Source organism: Podarcis gaigeae (genome assembly GCF_964106915.1).
Source record: "Podarcis gaigeae genome assembly, chromosome: 3".
NCBI lineage: Eukaryota > Metazoa > Chordata > Lepidosauria > Squamata > Lacertidae > Podarcis > Podarcis gaigeae.
The window spans coordinates 85,477,780-85,497,051 of record NC_139680.1 but is presented as its reverse complement, the minus strand read 5'-3'; the positions used below and the strand labels follow the sequence as shown (position 1 = coordinate 85,497,051).

The 19,272-nt window shown below is 39.8% G+C and overlaps 1 protein-coding gene and 1 long non-coding RNA gene across 6 annotated transcripts in view; both read left to right on the top strand.

Annotated features, from left to right (window-relative positions):
- Positions 1–19,272, top strand: part of BTBD9 (BTB domain containing 9) — a 157,350-nt gene that overhangs the window by 21,310 nt on the left and 116,768 nt on the right. The window lies entirely within an intron of this gene.
- LOC310841684 lies at positions 6,734–18,295 on the top strand. The gene is made up of 2 exons (XR_014562689.1): positions 6,734–6,899; positions 10,077–18,295. It is a non-coding gene; the product is annotated as an uncharacterized lncRNA (long non-coding RNA).

Here is a 19,272-nt window from a genome sequence, read left to right as displayed (position 1 = left end):
GCAAAGGAATAGAGTTGCATCTCTTCTGCTGAGGTTTTTGAGGAGAAATTCACCCAATATTTATTTTGTTGTCCAGGCTTTTTTCTTTATCCTTACAATACAGACCATACAGTTTTGAATGTCTTTGCATTGCTTTTCTTCGGGAATGGGACCAAAGAGATGGAAGGGCATGTCCCTGACACAGTTTAATTTTAGTGCTGAAGGCAAGCCATGCTTCCAACAGGGATTGGCTCCACTCTGGAGCCTGGTCTACTCTGGAGCACCCAGCACAGTTCCCCATGGAGCACAAAGGAAGTATTGCTCTTTCTCATTTAAGCTCTTTCTGCTTGCATATTAGGGACTTGCATCTTTGCCGTAGCTGCTGTAATTGAAGTTTATCTTAAAGAAGATAATTTGGGTCAATACTTTGTGTCATGAACTCTGCAAAGGGATGCTTTGGACTGAATAAAGGAGGGCATGAACACAAGGGTATCAGTTTGCTATTTAAGAAGTGAAAAAAGTATTCTGTACTTGATGATGGTGAAAGATAGGAGTAGTTCCAGGTGTTGTTGGACTCCAGTTTGCATCTGCCCCAGTCATGGTGTCAAATGACCAGGGATAATGGAAGTTGTAGTCCCAACAGTAACTGGAGGCAGGCCCATGAGGAACTTGTCTGAGGCCCAGGGCAGCCATATTGTCAGAATAAAGTTATAAACTCAAACAAAAATGCAGCTGGTCCCTGGTGGGGCCTGCCAGCCAGTTTAGCCCTCCAAGACCTGACTGCCCCTCACTCTGCACAGCCCTGCCTGGAGGGCATCATGTTGGCTACCACTGATGATGGGAAAGATCTGCTACGCTGGAAAAGCATGGTTGTTAAAAGCATTAATAAAAATTACTCACCTACAAAATTATTTACTAACCTAAATAAGAGGTGAGGAGCATGGAGATGTGTGCTGCTAGCCGCTTAGCAGGTTACTAAAATATTGCATTCTACCAAGTGGCCAAAAATGGTGCAGTCAGCATGGAATTCCAAGATGCCAGTAGCTACCAGACAAAGAGTTAAATACAAGGCTGCATTGAAATGCTGGTAAAGTATGGTGGCATGTTGAATTATTGTTGTATGCAAATATCATCTATGGAAATTGAGAGGCAAGTTGAGCTCAGCTAGGAAAGTGTACAGATTCCTTTAATTTGATGATGTTTGCGGGGGGGGATATGTTCCTGATGATGCATTGAGTTTTCCTGGTTATAGACTCTTGTGCTCCCTGTTTTATTTCTCCCAATTTCTTGATTCAGGCTTCACAAAACAATACCAACTTCATATGAACATTATCACAAAGTCATACTGAAAGAGCTTGTTCCACACAGTCTGCAAACTATTCTAGTTTATTAATATTTAAATGTATGCCAGAAATTTTGCAGTAAATACAGACTGATTTAGTTGGCCTAATCAGTCATTCGTTGCATTACTTGCAATATATTGTAGCCATTATTACAGCCTGAAATTGGTTTTGAATAGCATTTTGAAAAATCCAAATTAGTTTCTGAACTGTTGATGCTATTATTGTGTTCTGTGCCTAGTGCATTTCAACGGAGTCTTAAAGTAGGCTGAACTGCTTGCTTATATATGTGTTGGTAACCTGTTAGTTGTCAGTGGGTTGGTTCCAGAGCTGCTTTCTGCTCATGGAAGGAACTATGGGGGGATGGAGCGGGGTAGGTAAGTCAGCTTCTGCCAGCCTCTGCTTTTCTCTGGATCCAAACTAGGGATGCTGTTTAAAGCAGATTTGATTATTTTGTCTGTCAGTATTTTGAATTAGTTGTTGATCCACTACATATTTAACTTGGGCTTGTATTAAACTGGGAAATGGGGTGATAACAATATTTAATACCTTTCTTCCTTATACAATCTCTTTGTAGCTTATTCCATTTTCATGTTTTGTATCTGAAGCAAAAGCTTCAGCTATTTTAAACTTTCAAGCTCACTTACTGACTGGGTTATGGTCTTGCATGGTAAACCTTCAGGACAAAAATAAAACTGAAGACTCTTTGTTGTATTTACTCTTTGTTGTATTTCCTGGTCGTGCCCTGTCATTTACTCCATGTGAAAGGACACCAGTTGTTTATTATTATTATTATTATTATTATTATTATTATTATTATTATTAAAATCATATTTTAGCTTCCCACATAAACACTATAAAAACACTAAATAATAATTGTTGTAAGTAGTTTAAAATTACCATTGCTTTAATTTGGAAGTCACTTGGGGGTGCTTTTGGGGATGAAGGACAAGGTAATAAAATAATAATAAAACAACTATAGTAATACTTTTATAAGTAGAATATGATAATGCTGGTTTTTTCCAAGTCTTTCCACAGCTATGAAAGCTAGCAAATATCATAGTTGCAGGAGGTTTGTTTTAAACAAAATGCACAAATTTTCCATTAAGCTGGTGTGAGAAGGATTAAACTGTCACACTGGCATGCTAATGAATTGAAGAGTCTCATATATTACGCTGAGATGTAACCTTGTGCTTATAATCCTTCTCTAAAAGTGCCTAACTGTTTTGATTAAATGCTAAAATTTTTCAGAAGATCATCCTTGTCTTTTCTGATAGCTCTGCGACAAAGAGCTATTCAGATAATCAATAGTTCAGACAAGACAAACACGCATTCAAAGCAAAATAGTTGTGAGCAGCACTGAAAGTGTACAGTAGTTGGCTTTTATTGGTGGTGTGATGGCCTGGGAATCCGATTCAGAGGCTGAACCGGAGGAATCCCAGCCTGCACAGGAGTCCCCGCCTCCAGGGCCGGCTGAACTGGGGCAGGGCCTTGATTCTGAAGCGCCTGCACCTGTGCCGGATCCTCAGGAGCAGGCACCAGGTGAATCCACTCTGGCTCCAGAGGTGGTTGAGGACTCAGTGCCTACAGGTGAGTCTCCCCCTGGGCCCAGTAACCCTTCAGCCTCTCCTGAACTGCAGAGGCTCAGGGCAGAGAGGCGAAGGGAACTGGTTTCTCCCAGGAGGAGTGCTCGCCTTAAGGCCAGGAAAGGCGGGTCTCCTGGGGGCCGGGACCGCCCCTGGCCTCAGAGAAGCTAAAGGCCAGTCAGCCCGGTCCCAGGTTGCGGGAGCAACGTCGTTGATGAGCTGTTTCGGCCAGCATCCAGTCCTGTTTCCCCCAGAGTTCCTGTCCTTGCCCGGCTTCTCGCTGTGGACCCCGCTTTGCCCGAGGAGGACTGTCTGCCATCCCTCAACTCAGGCCCTGGACCTCGCCCCACGGTAACCTCCCCCCTGGACCAGCACAGGTAGTTCAACACTGGAGCATAAAGTAATCTACCGGGCTCTCCAACTCATGTTTCTTCTTATGCAAAGTGCACAAAACAGTTAATTATAAAATACCGGTGATCAACTTGACAGAAATCTTTCTCTCTGGGCACCCTCCTCCTTCAGCGAATATGTGGTTGAGCCAGCTAATTTAGAAAATAGACAAAAGTCTCCAGTGGTCCTACCATTTTGGTGTTATTTATCTTGCATCATTCTGTGTAAATTTCCGAACCTAGTTGTTACATTCCGATAGTAAGTATTAATTTGGTTGGTAATTATCTTCTCAAAGTGACAGAAATAGGAAACATATGCTAGTGTAAGACACATTGTCAGTTTCTTCTATAATATTAGGTTTGATTATGCAAGTGACAAATGTGCTTCTTAAATCGTAAATCATCTAGTCCCCTATACACTCTTACTGATTTATTTCTTACTGTGTTTTAATGTTGCTTCATCTATCCCACAAGATGGCAAGAAATTTAGTTAGGATTTAGATTTTCCTTAATGTGCTTAGTGTTCTGGGCAGATGGCAAATTGGCATATAGCCACGTGGTGTCACTAAAGCATAACTTTCTTAAACTGGTGATTTCCTTGGCTGTTTTCCAGAGTAAATCTTAGAAATTGGTGACTTATTGGGAGTGTGTTAAATCTGCATCCTTCTTAAAATCACATTCTCTTATTTTTCTATCCTTGTAACGTATTGTGTTTTGGCCTCTCTGTTTATGAAATGAGATGGAAATCAATTGAAGTTGAGGATTGAAGGCATAAATGAGAAAGCAAGAGACTTTCTCTTTCACCTATTTTAGTTCACATGAGCTTCTTGTAATTTTAGGGTTTTGTGAAAAGTCTGTGTAGACAGGAAAGACGGCTATGCAAATAGACCCAGACTATAGTTTCAAAAACATAGGCATCTGGGTAAAAATGTAGAATGTACAGAGACATTGGCAAATGGCCAAGCTAAGGCCTTGGCTAAGAAGTGTATTCCCTGATCAGATCTTTTATGTCCACTCTTTTGTGTGTTTGATCATGATTTGTAGCTATAATCTGAACTAACGATTTTGTTTCACACTTGCTGATATAAAAAGAAGAGTTTTCCATGGGCTCTGATCGTAATCAATAAAGCTGACACCAAGAACTCCTCCCAGCTCAAAGGGCTGCTTTTTTCTTATCCACTCTCATAAGAGAGCAAAGACTCTTAGAATTGGGATTGACACACAGTTAGCTTGACAGAGAAGCAAAGTCTGTTTTGTGTATTGATCCCCAGACACTGGGCAATGCGCCAGACTGTTTACCAGCTGAAAATTAATCTTCCACTATGAAAATGGAGGTCCTGCTCTACAACAACCCATGGCATTGTTGTGAAAATATTTGACTGATATTGAACTGTTTAGTCCTGTAAGCCTAGGAAAGGTGAAAATCCATTGATCCAGTTTGGTGGGCCCCTTGTGCCGAGATTCTAAGTGGTGTGCTTTTTCTCTGTTATTATAAACTGCAGTCTCTTAATTTTGTAAACTATTAACTGTTAGAATTTCGAAACACAGACTAGTTGGTGTAATGTATGGATTCATAAACAAATTTAAAATCTGGTTTTAGAACAAATTTTAAGTGGACTGATATCCTTTGTTCACGCAAGATGTCTTTGTTGCATGCTGTTCACTTACTCTTTACGATTCAGACAGTGTGGCTGTGTGTCTTTCTGAACTGAACACACTCATGACATTATGAGACTGTTGACCAATAATGGTTGCAGTTTAATAGATTGTTTTTATTGTGGAGGGTTATTACCTAATATTTGTAAACACTGCATGCAGATAGATTCTATTTATTTATTTATATATTTAAATGTTTAAATAAATGTCTATGCTTCCCTTCATTCAAAGATCACAAGGCGGTTTACAAAATAAAAAATACAAAAATGCAAACAAACAAAAACAATAACCACCTTGCTGCATAACAGGCCATAGATTATTTAATTAGCCAAAGGCCTGGGGGAAAATGAATGTTTTTCTTGATACCTAAAGATATGTCATGAAGGCACCAAGCGAGTCTCCCTGGGGAGAACACGCCACAAGGGGGAGCCACTGCAGAAAAGGTCCATGTTGCCGTTCTCTGGACCTCTCGTGGAAGAGGCCCACAAAGAAGGGCCTCAGATGATGATTGCAGGGTCTGGGTTGGTTTATATGGGGTGAGGTGGTCCTTGGAGTATTGAACTTTTGCAATGTGTGCAGCTGTGACTCCTTTAATCTCTTGTCCACAGGTAGGAGAAGATCCTGCTTCTGTATATCTAGAAACTTGCATTTCTCCACCTCCTATGGGAAAGCTGTTTCGCCCGACAAAATGAAATAATGTTGGTATTTGGTGCTGGGAGCTTCCTATAAAGGGTAGCAAATTTCTGATATCTTGTCATTTTGGCTCCGCCTAGCAATGACGCATGAGAGACCTTCTCTGCAGTGTCCCGTTCTGAGGTGCATCTTGCACTGACAGGATATGCTTTTTCATCAGCCGGCTTTTGTGGGAGGGTGAAGTGATGGTAGTCACCACCTCCTGCAGTACAGTGGTACCTCGGGATGCGAATGGGATCCGTTCCAGAGCCCCGTTCGTATCCTGAATAGAACGTAAGACGCGACTGCACGTGCGCGTGACGTCATTTTGACCCATCTGTGCATGCGCGAGCAGTGAAACCCGGAAGTAACGCGCTCCATTACTTCTCGGTTGCCGCAGAGCGCAACCCAAAAATACTTATCCTGAAGCATATTTATCCTGAGGTATGACTGCACAGTGGTACCTCTGGTTATGAACTTAATTCATTTTGGAGGTCCATTCTTAACCAGAAACCTTTCTTAACCTGAGGTACCGCTTTAGCTAATGGTACCTGCCGCGCGATTTCTGTTCTCATCCTGAAGTAAAGTTCTTAACCTGAGGTACTACTTCCGGGTTAGCAGAGTCTGTAACCCAAAGTGTTTGTAACCCGAGGTACCACTGTACTATCTAATTGTTGCTTTTTGTAGCGACTTTGAGGACTAATTACCAAACTGCTTGAAGAATTCACACATTGCGAATATTAATAATTCTGCAGTATGTCATAGGTTTGCAAGTTGGTTATACACCCCACAAGGTTATAAAAGTGATTGCTAAAAGACTGTCATTGCTTGAGGTTCCCCCCTGCCCAAAGGCGCTGCACGTGTTCTCTCAGTAATATTTTTGCAGCCAGGATTAGCTGTTCAAATCTGTCTACTTTTACCCCCTATAGTATCTTTTTTGTTCTGGATTTATCCAGAACGTTTTGGTTTATTTCAGTTTGTTGATCAGTGACTGCCATCTGTTGAATTAATCTAATGTCACTGCATAAAGTATCCATGTATGCCCATATTTCTAAGCAGATGATTGTAGTTTGTTGATATATTTCTGAAACAAACTGTACCCCACTTAAATTCACACTTGAAGTGCAAAACAGATAATGATACCATTTCTTGGTGCTTATGCATATTCATACTTCCAGCACAAAATGAAAAGAATATTGATGTATATTTTTTCAGTTTTAGGAGCCAAAATTTTTCGAGCCAGCTGTCAACTGCCATTGGACTTGCTTTTATCGCTGGTATGATTGAGTTGCAGTTAGTCACATAGCACCAGGAATAAATCTGGCCTTTTATGTTTGAGCTCATTTTTCTCGGGGTGTTACAGTGTGAGTTCTGCTTATCAACAAAGCTTTTGATTTGACTCATACATCCCAAATATTTGGGGGTCGGTTGCATCATGATATCCTAGGAGCATGCTCTTTGGAAAACAAAACTCATTAAGTCTCACACTGCTTCCAGCTACAATAATGAATGTGAATGAGAATCTGATAATGATCTTCTTAACGCAGTTGTGGTTTTGAATGATTGTAAACAACCTTATGTGTGGACATAATTCCTGATTCATACTATGCGCACATTATTGTTTTTAGAAATTGACACAGAATACTTTCAATTACTGAAAACAAAAAAAATTCCTTCCAGTAGCACCTTAAAGACCAACTAAGTCAGTTCTTGGTATGAGCTTTCGTGTGCATGCACACTTCTTCAATTACTGAATTAGTGCAGGACTTAAAAAAAATACTGATCTACTACAGGGTTGTGGAACCTGTGGCCCTCTAGATGTTGTTGGGCTCCAACTCCTACCCCACTGGCCATGCTGGCTAAGGCTAATGGGAGTTCATTAGCATCCACAGATTCCACATTCCTGGCTTAAACAAACAACAGATTCTTAAATTGGTAGGTAATAGGGTATTGTCGTTTGAAATTTGGAGGCAAAAACTTCTGATCTCCTCTGCTTGGTCTGCAAAAGCTCACCACAAGTCATCCACATAGCAGGAAAGCATGATATCCTGTTAAGTGTGAATTGAACTCGCTTCTCCTTCTTTTGCCTCCTTTTTGGTGCATTCTAGTTTTTATGTCTGTACTGACTATGGCTCATTAATTAAAGAGATACTTTGGCTATGGTGATTCTGGGCTGACCATTTGACATACCTTGGAGTCCTGGGGGTTATTGGTTTGCTACTGGTTTTATTATTATTTATTATGTATTTTGTGTTCTCATTTTGTATTTTTTGTTGTTAACTGCTTTGTGATCTTCGGATGAAGAGCAGTATACAGAGTTAATAAACAATCAATTTTTAAAAGCAGTTTCACACTTAAATCTTTAAGGAGTTGTCAGGTTAATGCCATTTGACCTTATAACTTGTTTTTCATTACTTCTTAAAGTTTATCCTTGTCACATCTTATAATTTATATAACTTTCAGATGCCTTCTCCTGGAGCAATAGTTCAGATGTAGGCATTCAGTATTTTGTACATTGCTATAAATATTTCATTTATATTTAACTCCAAATGTTCATTTTTTTAAAAAAGAAGCACTGAGCATAGGACTTCATTCTGATTAAACTTTTATAGGGTTGCATCTGTACCTCTCTTCTTGGACATCTAAAGGTCCTAACTTGTCCTTGGTTGGTTTATTCCTCCTGGTGTATTTGAAGACTTGATCTATTTTTTGGAAATTAAATGTAGCCAGATCCTATGCATTACTCAGTATTAAATCTAAGGGCTGCCTCTCCTTTTCCAGCTCCCATGATGCAAATGTAAAGTTTGATGAGAGGCAGAGCAGATACCTCACTTGGCTTAAACATTCACCTGCATGTATTGTCATTCCTTTATAATCTGTGTTCGTGATTATATTTCCTATTATTGATGATTAAAGTCAGGGTACAACTAAAACAAATAGATACTGTGTTCTAACTCTTTCTAAAACTTAACAGAAAGTTTGAAGATAAATGTGCTTCAGACCTGATTAGGAAACCTTGGCAGAATAGATTCTAGCAGAATGAGGGACTGGAAGAAATTATTACAGATGATTTCAATTTCTAGTAAATTACAAAGCATACATAACCACCTGAAAAGAGAGAGAGCTCCTTAGCTGTATTTCATCCTGCTTCCACAGATAAGTGTGTAAATGAAAGGAAAATGAATTGTTTCAGCATAGCAAATCTATACTATTTTTGTGGAGTGAAAATGAATGAAATTGAAATAATTCACTCTTGCTTGAAACGAAAAACTATAAAAGTATTTTATCCCTTACTGGGGATCGACATACTGTAGATAAATAAAAAAAGAATGTTAGTTCTTCCTTGGCTACTGTTGATATATTAAATGCTAAGTTGAGGTTAAAAATTGGATTGTAACAAAAACAAAAAAAACCTTATGTAATTTACACAGAAATGTGTAGAATTAATCATTTGCACAGAGAGTCTGTTCATTCTTTACAATATTTTTAGACTGGCACTGTACCAAACACCTTATGAGGGCACATTTATGTGACATTGTATGTTTACTACAAAGAAAGCCTCTTCTTGTGTGGAAGTAGGTGAAAACCCAGATCTTCTTGGTAGAAGACACTCTTTAGAGATCAGGAAAATGGCAACCACTTGACTTGTCCATATGAATGGTCCTCAGTGGAGTATGTTTCAAGCATTAATCTAGACCAGTGTTTTCCAACCTTGGGTCTCCAGCTGTTTTTGGATGACAATTCCCATCATCCTTGACCACTGGCCTTGCTAGCTGGGGATCATAGGAGTTGTAGTCCAAAAACAGCTGGAAACCCAAGGTTGGGAAATGCTGATCTAGACCATTGTGTGTGAATTGGGCCTCTGTTGCTAGAGGCCCAATTCCAGGCAAGATCATTCTATTACATAATTCCTATATAATTTGTCTCGTGTGGAAAGCGGCCATAGTGATCCATGATCAACAATATGACACTGCAATATTAGGGTGAGTTATCAGAAATTTTGTAACCCAAGCCTTTGAAGTGATATTCTGTTTGTCCTTAGAGTTAATTCAGAGTCCTTTTTTTTTGGGGGGGGGGGTTATTTTCAGAAGCATGTTAGACAATAGATCTGTGAGGAACCACAAGGGGCTGCAAAGGGAATAGCATATGTTTAACCAACAGGGAAGTTGATAAAGCTTTGAAGGCAAGCAGGATCACTGTTTCAGTTCTGGGAGCAAAAAGTGTTATACTTACAAAGCTGACTGTGTGTAACAAGTTAAGCCTTTCAAAGGAAAAATACCATATTGTTCGACAGCCATAAAGGAAAAAATCACTCATGGCTTACACAGGTACCAAGGCCAGTGAATTGTGCCTGTAATCTTTTGAAATAGTTGGAATTGCATGGATAATGATCACTTTATTATTTGTGCTAAGACACCCTCCCCTCCTGCTGTCTTTGCTCTTCTTTAATTCAGGTCAGGTCAGTGGAGTGGGTCAGCTACACAAGATTGACTGAACCTTGGTCTCATTGCAACCAGTGTGAGAAGTTAGTCATGACTTACATGTCATTTTATTTTGATGGGAACTAGGTGCAGTTAGCTTGGCCCAGATTCAGATGTGCCCTGTACTAAAAAAAAAACCTTTCCAGATTTCTAGCCATGCTTTTTGTGAGTATTGTATATTTCTTATTTTATTACGTTTTAACCACACTTGAAAGCCATCTTGGGAGAGACTTGCTGTGCAATGTGAAGTATAAATCTCTAAAAAGAAACAAATGTAAGTGAATGAAATGCATATTCTCCACCTGTTTATCCTTCTCTAACTTTCTTCCATCCTTGTCATTTTTGTACAATTTGAAATTTCAATTGTAGGCAACTTGAGGCAGGAATGTTTGTTTAATAAATGCATATCCTGCTCTCCCAAAACCATTCCAACACAGCTCCCAGAAATTAAAGCAGGAAAATCTGGGTATAATCCCAAATTTTAATTCAGAAAGAGCAGCAATATAAACAGTGGGTTGGATGTAAAGGTTTCATTCATCTGTCAATGGAAGAGAACTTTTGGATTCAAGCCAATGTACTGAAATAAACTGCCTTGTAAATAAGGACATTCTTCTTTCTTATAAGTGTGGGCTAAATTGAATTCCTTTGAGCCTGTGAAAAGAAATGAATGTTGCATGATGACTATCCATATTCCAAGACTTATTGGGCTCTGAGATGGGTAAGAATCAACAACAACGCCTACCACAATTAAAGAATCATCCTAGCTAATAAAGAAACAGAAATCCCTTGCGGGAGAAAAACAGCATTTAAAGCTCTTGTTTCCTTTGTATTATGTTTCCAGGGAAATTGGTAGTGTGTTTTGTGTGGGCGGCACAGTTTTTTGTAACAATAGAGGCCCTCCAGGTGTTGCTGGACTATAACCCCCCATCATCCCCAGCCAGCATGACCAGTGGTCAGGGATGAGGAGAGTTGTAGTCCAGCAATATCAGGATGGACACAGGTTAGCTACCGCTACTTTACGTCTTCATGGCTACATGTCTTTCCCTTAGAAATTCTACAGTATTCCAAACAGCTACCTAGCCGTTCCCTTTCTTATTCTTAATTGTTTTTAGTACATTTTTAACTTCCCAGCCTTCTGTTTTGACACCGTTTGCCACACATTCTGAAAAACCTCAGAAAGCATGTTCAAAATATAACATGCAAATTGAGCATATTTGTAAAGTCAAACTGTATACCGTCATACCTCATGTTGCATCTGCTTCAGGTTACTTGCTTTTCGTGTTGGGTCCCACACCACTTCCGGGATTCGCCGCATGCGCAGAAGCGCTAAATCACGTTGTGTGTGTACAGATGTGGCGCTTCGGCTTTCGTCAGTTACGTGTTATGGACGGGCCTCCGGAATGGATCCCGTCCGTAACACTAGGTTCCACGGTATATTACTGTTCAGTCTTTATCACCTCAAGATGTATAGATTGCGTAACATAGACCCTGACTAGCTGTATTTCAAACAGCTTCATACTATTATAAATTTTCCCAAGACACACTGTTGTTTTTGTTGCAACAGCTGAATGCAGCTATCTCACGAGAAGATATTCACATTTATTTTATTAATTGTTAAATATTTGAAATATTTATAAATATTTTTTTCACTGTACTCTGATCACTGTAACACAGATATCAGTGGCAAAAGAGTTCCTCAGATGAGGATATCACAGTTTGTGGTATCACATTATCCCTGTTTCTCTTCTGAAGCAAGTAATCAACCAGAGGAACAAATCTTTCTTAGTTCCAAAGCCAGGCTGGAATCTGTAACTGAAATGGATCAAGATAATCAGCTTTATCCAAGTAGATCTGAAGTTGCAAGGCCACAACTCACAAGTACCTTGGCTAAGAAGGAATGTTGACAATTGGGCAGTAGTTGCTCAACAAAACCTCATAGTCCAGGAAGGGTCTTTAAGGAAGGGGCATGTGGCAACCTATTTCTGTTGGAAACTGGCCCCCTTGGGTAAGGCTGGCTCCTTTTCCCAGGCTTGTCGGGGCCTGTCTCCGGTGACCTACCCTGGCTGGCATCCTGGCAGACCAGGGAGGTCTTGGATAAGCGACACCTCCCTGAGGAAAGGTGCACACCCCCTTCGCCCTTGCATAACAGCAGGAGAAAGAAAACAGTCAGAAAATAGTCTATTTCATTTCTACTTTATTCCTGACTGTGCACTGTACAAAAAGCATGTCTGCTCACTCAGAAACCTCCGAGCAACTGACTCAATCCTCCTGGACACAAACAACAGGAAGGTCTCATGTTACACAACGAACAAGACCCTGAGAATCGCCTGGAACATCCTGTCCCATGCTTAGACCCATCATGTGATGTAAACATCGAACTGCTTGTTCGCAGCTGCGTAGTACTCATATCATAACACTTTCAAGGCATCTGGAGCCATCCTATCCCACAGTGAGGCATTGGCCAATCCTTGGGACTTAATCAGTTTGTTTTGGCTAGTTCTAATAAGCCACAATGGGACAAGGATGGAGAGAACATGTAGTTTGGCTGCAGTCCTTGAAGCATCTTGACCATACAGCCGTACCTTAGAAGTCGAACAGAATCCATTCTGGAAGTCCGTTCGACTTCCAAAATGTTCAGAAACCAAAGCTTGGCTTCTGATTGGCTGCAGGAAGCTCTTGCAGCCAGTCGGAAGCCCCATTGGACGTTCAGCTTCCAAAAGAACGTTTGAAAACCGGAACACTCACTTCCGGGTTTTGATTGTTCGGGAGCCGATTTGTTTGGGAGCCAAGGCCCTTGAGATCCAAGGTACGACTGTATTGTGAAGACTGTAGCTTTGAGCACGGACTGCAGTTCAGTAGTAGAATCACAGACTTGTAGAGTTGGAAGCGTCCCCAAGGGTCATCTAGTCCAACCCCTTGCAATGCAGGAATGTTTTGCCCAACGTGAGGCTGGAGCCCATGTTTTGCATGCATAAGGTTCCAAAGTGAATTAATGGTATCTCCAGGTAGAGAAGAAGTCGTCTCCTGTCTGACATCCTGGAGAGCTGCTGCCAGTCAGTGTACTGAGCCAGATAGGCAAATGGCGTCACCTAAGTATAAGGTACCTTCCTGTATTCATATGGCTGTATTAAGCTAAATTTCACTGGCCTCTCCTTTTTTCAGATCATTAATGCTTATCTTTTTAAACAGTCTTGTGACCTTTTTATTTTGAAGCATTTCATACTTCATGTTTCTGTATAATTGTCATGATAGATCAGAATGTTGTATATATTCATACTGCACCATGTTCCCTGAAATGGTCCTTTTCCAGGATGAAAATGCAGTGCTCATTAAATCACTTCCTTAATAGTAGGTGGGAGGAATTGCTATTGATCTAATAGATTTAATAGTTCATATACAAAGTCTGTGGCATAGAAGTAATGTTCTGCAGCTGAATAGCTGCAGATTAATCCTTTAGACAGATTTCTAGAAGCATCGCTAAAACTGGAAAATTACTTTCTTTGCCTCTTAAAGGCATAACTGGGCTAAATGTATTTTGAGAATATTTTTGTTCATGCTGTATTTGTGAGCTAAATCCATGATGGCACAAACAGATTAGAACTAGATGTAGAACTGATATAAAATACCTAATGATCCATGGTAGATTCTGCCTAGAAACCTGTATGCTTCTGCTTTGTAATGTATAGAAATGGCTGCATCACTAAAGGGTATATAGAGGTCAACAGAGGAACAGATAACCACAGCATGTTTTCGTGTATGAAGCTCTGTGATGGTTTGGTAAGGTCAAAATGGAAAGTAAGCTACTCTATGGTAGTTCTTTTCTTTCATTTTCATGGCATTTTTGAAATAGCTCTGGGTTTCTTTTTGCTTAATTCCACACATGCAATTTCCTCGTTAAAATCCATGCTTTCCACAGGCAAAAGCAGCGGTGTATTCTGACTGTCTCAAAATAATTGACTAGAAATCTGTATACAATTCTGAAATGTGGTAAGAAACCAGAAACTAAGAGTAATTGAGTGCTTGTGTGCTTCTTGCAGTTAACTAGACTTGTCCTTGGTGGTGAAATAGTTTCATTAAGTTGGTTGGTGATTTATTTATTTCTTTAAAATAATTTATACCTACCTCTTTCGTCCTCACTAAGGAGGGCAAAGCCATGTACACTAAAAACATTAAAACAATATAAACGAGCAAGTGAAAATAATTTTTTTATTACCCCCCCCCCAAAAAAAAATCTTATGAACATTTCAGAACAGAATAGTTCGTAAATCATGATGATGTGAAAGAAGCCTACTATTCAAGTTATAATAATGTAATTGGATATGGACTAGGTTGGTTGGTTGGTTGGTAATTTGGAAGTGACTGCACAAATCTCTCCTGGTCTGGACAACTCCACAGGATGCGGGAAGAAAAGTTGGTTGTTGTGGCAAGGAAAGCTGCTTGTGAGCAGCTTGCTCTGATAAGGATAGGAGGTGAACTGAGGCATTTTGAACCTTTGTCTCTAGTCCATTTGTCTGTTCCTCCCCCCATGCAGATTCTTAAAGGATCAGTCTTCTGGTCTGAAGGTGGGCACTTCACTTTTGTCCCATGTCCCTCCTCCCGGTGCAACCCATGTGTCTTTCGCATGGTGAAGTAGTATGGGAGGCATACTAATTAGTTGCCTGGCTCTGGTTTTGTAAAACCTGATGCTGTAGGATCCAGTTCAATGGTCTCCTACAGCCATCCTCAGGTTCAATAGGCTTCTGACCACAAGCATCAGCCTCAGAGCTAGGAACCAGGAACTCTTGTGCAAAACACAAATATCAAGATAAGGAGAGAAGAAAAAATGAGCATGAGAAAATGGCATATTTGTTGCCTGTTTTTAACTCACAACAAACCAAGTCTAAAAACTGGGGGTGGTATCTAATTCTACTCAGCGTACAGTTGAAATTAAGGAGCCTAAATTAGCCGTTCATTGGGTCTTCTTTGAGTATGACAAGCATTGATTGGATACCACACATTGTTGGCAACAGCTTAATGCCCCCAATTTCCCAATTTTGATATGTGGGATATTCAGTATCATTTGGGTCAAATAATGCTGATACTTTTCTTTCTGTAATGATGGTTCTTGTCTAGTGTGTGGTTGTGGGATCAAACATCTTAGCATTCAACTTTAAAATGAACAAGGCTATGTAACTGCTTGTACAAATAGGTTACACCTGGGATCATTAATTACCTAACTATGCTAGTTGAAAGAATTAGTGAAGAAGATTGTAAAGCTCTTTGGTACATTAAATGTGGAAATTCTCACCAGATTGGATTGCCAAACCATATAAACAGGCAAAGTAGGTCTTTCAACTAGTTATTTCAGTTGGCTTACCAGTGGAATTCAAGGACGGTTCTGGTTCAGTAACACGGAAAATGGAAGGTATAAATCCTTGTAGGGAAAATGGTTGTATGTGTTGAAGTTTTCAAATGCAGAGCCATTTGTTCTGTAGGGAACATAGCTTTTGTAAGCATTTACAATGCATTTTGTAATGATAATGTCAAGCAAATTTACAAATACTATGATCCATAAAAATAGTTAGGTTTACTGAATTTGAAATGTTACCAGATACAATGAAAGCATGTTTCAATGGGAGAATTAATATTCAGCTCAAGAAACGGAAGGGGAGGAGTGAGAAATTAAATAGTATCTTTTTAAGTCTGCCTTATTGCTCCTTGCATTGCTCCTGCGGGATTTTTCTACTGTGTGCAAGAAAATCAGCAAGCACTTCTTGAAAAACCCAGATGAAATTACTGCCATAAATTTTGAATTTTCCCCCCTCATGGTGTAAAAACCTTAATTTAGATGGGGAGGGTTTATTACCACTGTTTTCTTGGCATGGATAAATTCAATTAATTTCAGATGACAAGCTCCAGGGTTCTCTGGCTCTCTTCTCCTCCCCGCCCTTTCTCAATATGTTGAAAGTACAATTTGTTATTGGTTTGCCTTTGGCTCTGGAGACCTCATTAAAGGCTAAGGAAAGGGTTTCTATCTCTCTCTTTGACACCTTTCTCTTTTTTGGCTGAACCTCGACTATTTGCATTATCACATAGAATGGAGTATAGGAGGCTTGAGGATAAAAGCTCCTGTATTTATATTGCACATTGATCAGGAATTGTTGTGGCATATTAATTGCTCTTCTTTTTATGCTTTGCTGCTGTGCTATTAAAGTTGGCATCAGAGGAGAGTGGTGTTTTTTATGATTCATGGGGCTTATTCAAACACTCAGAAAACCTCAGTGTGGAATTTCCTTGAGGATGCAGCCACAAGGAAGAAGTAACATCTGACTTAGCATGACCATACTAACAGGAACTACCACCAACCAAAGTTTGTAGAAGATTTTAAAAAGTGGGATTTGAACCTGAGTCTAAATTACAGAATCCACGGTATTCCACGTGTGTTGCTTGCTGCATTGTAATAATAATAATTTAAAAGCAAATATAACATTGCTGAGATAAATATCAACCAGAGTTCAGCTCTCTTCAAATATTTAGTGGGAAGTAGTGTGATACATGCTAAGACTGCCATGCTTCAGCTGTGCCAGCAGAGCACTTAGAAGATTAGACTAAAACCATTAAATATATTTTAGCTCAGTATTTTTAGGGTTGCCATCTTTCAAAAAAGTAAAAACCAGGACACCAGTTATTGAGCTTTTTCAGTTGGCTTGCCTAAGATCCTGGACAAAAATTGCCCCCTCATTTCATATCCGCCCTGCAATGTCCAGGAAAATCCGGATGTATGGCAGTCCTATTTACTAAGTATCTAAGTAGATTAGTTATTGTAAAGGAGAGATGGAAAGGGTGAATGTGATTATGTCTATCAAGTTTGGTTCAGGGTTCCCCTGGCTTAAAAACTGAGAGCCAGCCTTCAGAATTGGCACTCACTTGATTTACTTCCTCATTTCCCTTGTTTTCTCAAGCCATGATGTAGCACACAAATGAAGTGTGATTAATGCTAACCACATTCTGTTGAAGTCAGATTTAGTAATACCATTTCAAAGCCTGATTTTAAATTCTGGTAGTAGTACTAATTATGCTTAGCCTTAACCAAGTTCTGTACTGGTGCACCTACTATGGTTAATGCAAATAAGGGAAGGATGGGAGGTGTTTGTGCAAGAGAAGGGATTGAGTTCGTGCTGACAAGATTGGTTCTAATTTGCAAACCATAGTTGTATCTGTACCTGACCTGCGTGACCTGAAACTCTGATTTCAAAACTAGACATGAACTTGAAGGTGGGCTTGCAAACTGAAAAATAAGTTCAACTTTGTGTCTGTGGTTGGTTTGTTCCTTTGTGTGTGGCAGAGGCTAAGCTTGTGAATAGAGATTCCATTCAAGATATGGAGAAAAGTGACAGAATATTGGGTTGAGACAAAAATATTGACCTGTTTGTAGAATGTGAAATACATCTTGATGTTGATATTGCACTCAGAAATATATTTTGTTTTTGTTTTTTTAAAAAAGAACCCATTTCAGGGTAACAAAACTACGGAAACCATTTATTTATTTATTTCATAGGCTAATATAATAATGCTAAATTATTTCTACTGTGTGCAAGCCACAAGTTTTAAACACATTTGGCCACTAGAGTGTGCTGTGTCTCTTCAAACCTTTTCTGATTCAGAAGTAAAAGCTCCGTTTTGTGTTCCCAGTAAGCAGATAAAAGATGTATATTATATAATGCCAGATCAGTCTATGCTTAACATGCAGTCTTTAAATGTGGACACTTGTTTGAATGACAGTAATGACTTTATAGTACATTAGTTAAAAGTTTAATATAGAGTAATTTATGATAACATTTATAATCCATTATTTAACTAGACAAAAATAATTTACTGTTAACATTGTTTTAGTATTAATTACAGTAATATGGCCAATTCAACTGAAAAGTTTCAACTGATTTCTTTTTTGCACCATAATCAGACTTATGACAAAATGAGCATAAATTCTGAAAGCAGTCAATGCTTTGAAGTTATTCTTTTAAGATCATACTGTCATTCGCTCTTGACCATTGCCTATTTGAATTCATTTTCTTTTTTGTAAGCTGATGTCTCCTATTTCAGCTTTTAATCTTCTTTTCTTGTTAAGTGAGGATTTGTGGATGCAAAAAATGTATGTGTTGGTGGATAAGCTGATACTGCCAAACCGGCAGAATAAAGTTTTGATTTATCCAGTGCTGGGAATCCCCCATCATGTGAATGCTCAGCATTAGAGCCTGATAGTCAATGTTGTAGCTGTCATATAATAATAAAGCTATCTAAAAGGAGCTATGATCGTTTTCAAAAAGTTGAGCTTTTCTAAACCATAGTCAGCATAAATCAGGGGTAACTAACCTTTGACTCTCCAGATGTTACTGGACTGTGACTTCCATCATCCCTGGCAATGCTGACTTGAGCTGATTGAGATCCACAGGTTAGCTACCCCTGATGTAATGGGACTTTATAGTGTGGCATAAAGAAGAGTCCTTGCCCCAAGGAACATTTCTCTGAAATTTGTCCAGGGACTGGGGCAATAGAGGGAGGGATGGGTAAGTGTAACGTGCAGGGCTGATAGCAGGTTTGATAGGGCCATGGACTTCTTGGAGCCACGCCTCCAACCTTATTGGAGCGGAGACAGGTGGCAGCATTTAATGCTTCACATATCCAAGCACCCAGTACTTCCTGAGCCCAGTGATGTGCTGTAAGCAGAAGTGCTGAGTGAGGCAGCTGCCAACATCTTCCTTGTGCCTGTGCCTCTGGACCTCACCCCAGTATGTACAGCATGGGCAAGACGCAAAGCCATTGGAGGTAAGGAAGGTGATGTCGTTCGAATTAGGCTAGTGGTGATCAGATGCTTCACCAGGTGCTACTCTTTACAGCACTGGATCATTACCAAAGAAAGAAGACATTGTCGTCCACAGTGGGCCAGGGATTTGCCCAACCATGCTCAAGCTGGGCCTGAACTATATATGTGTGTACACACACACACACACACACACACACACACACACCCCTACACCTACCTCACACTATCTCTCTCAGCTTTGTGGTTGGGGCAGCATTGGTAGAATGCCCATTTTAGCTCATAACTTCAGTTCAGGTTTAGCACAATGTACTTGCAAGAGTCCCTACTTAACATTTTCTGATTCAGAGAGAAGCACCTGCATAATTT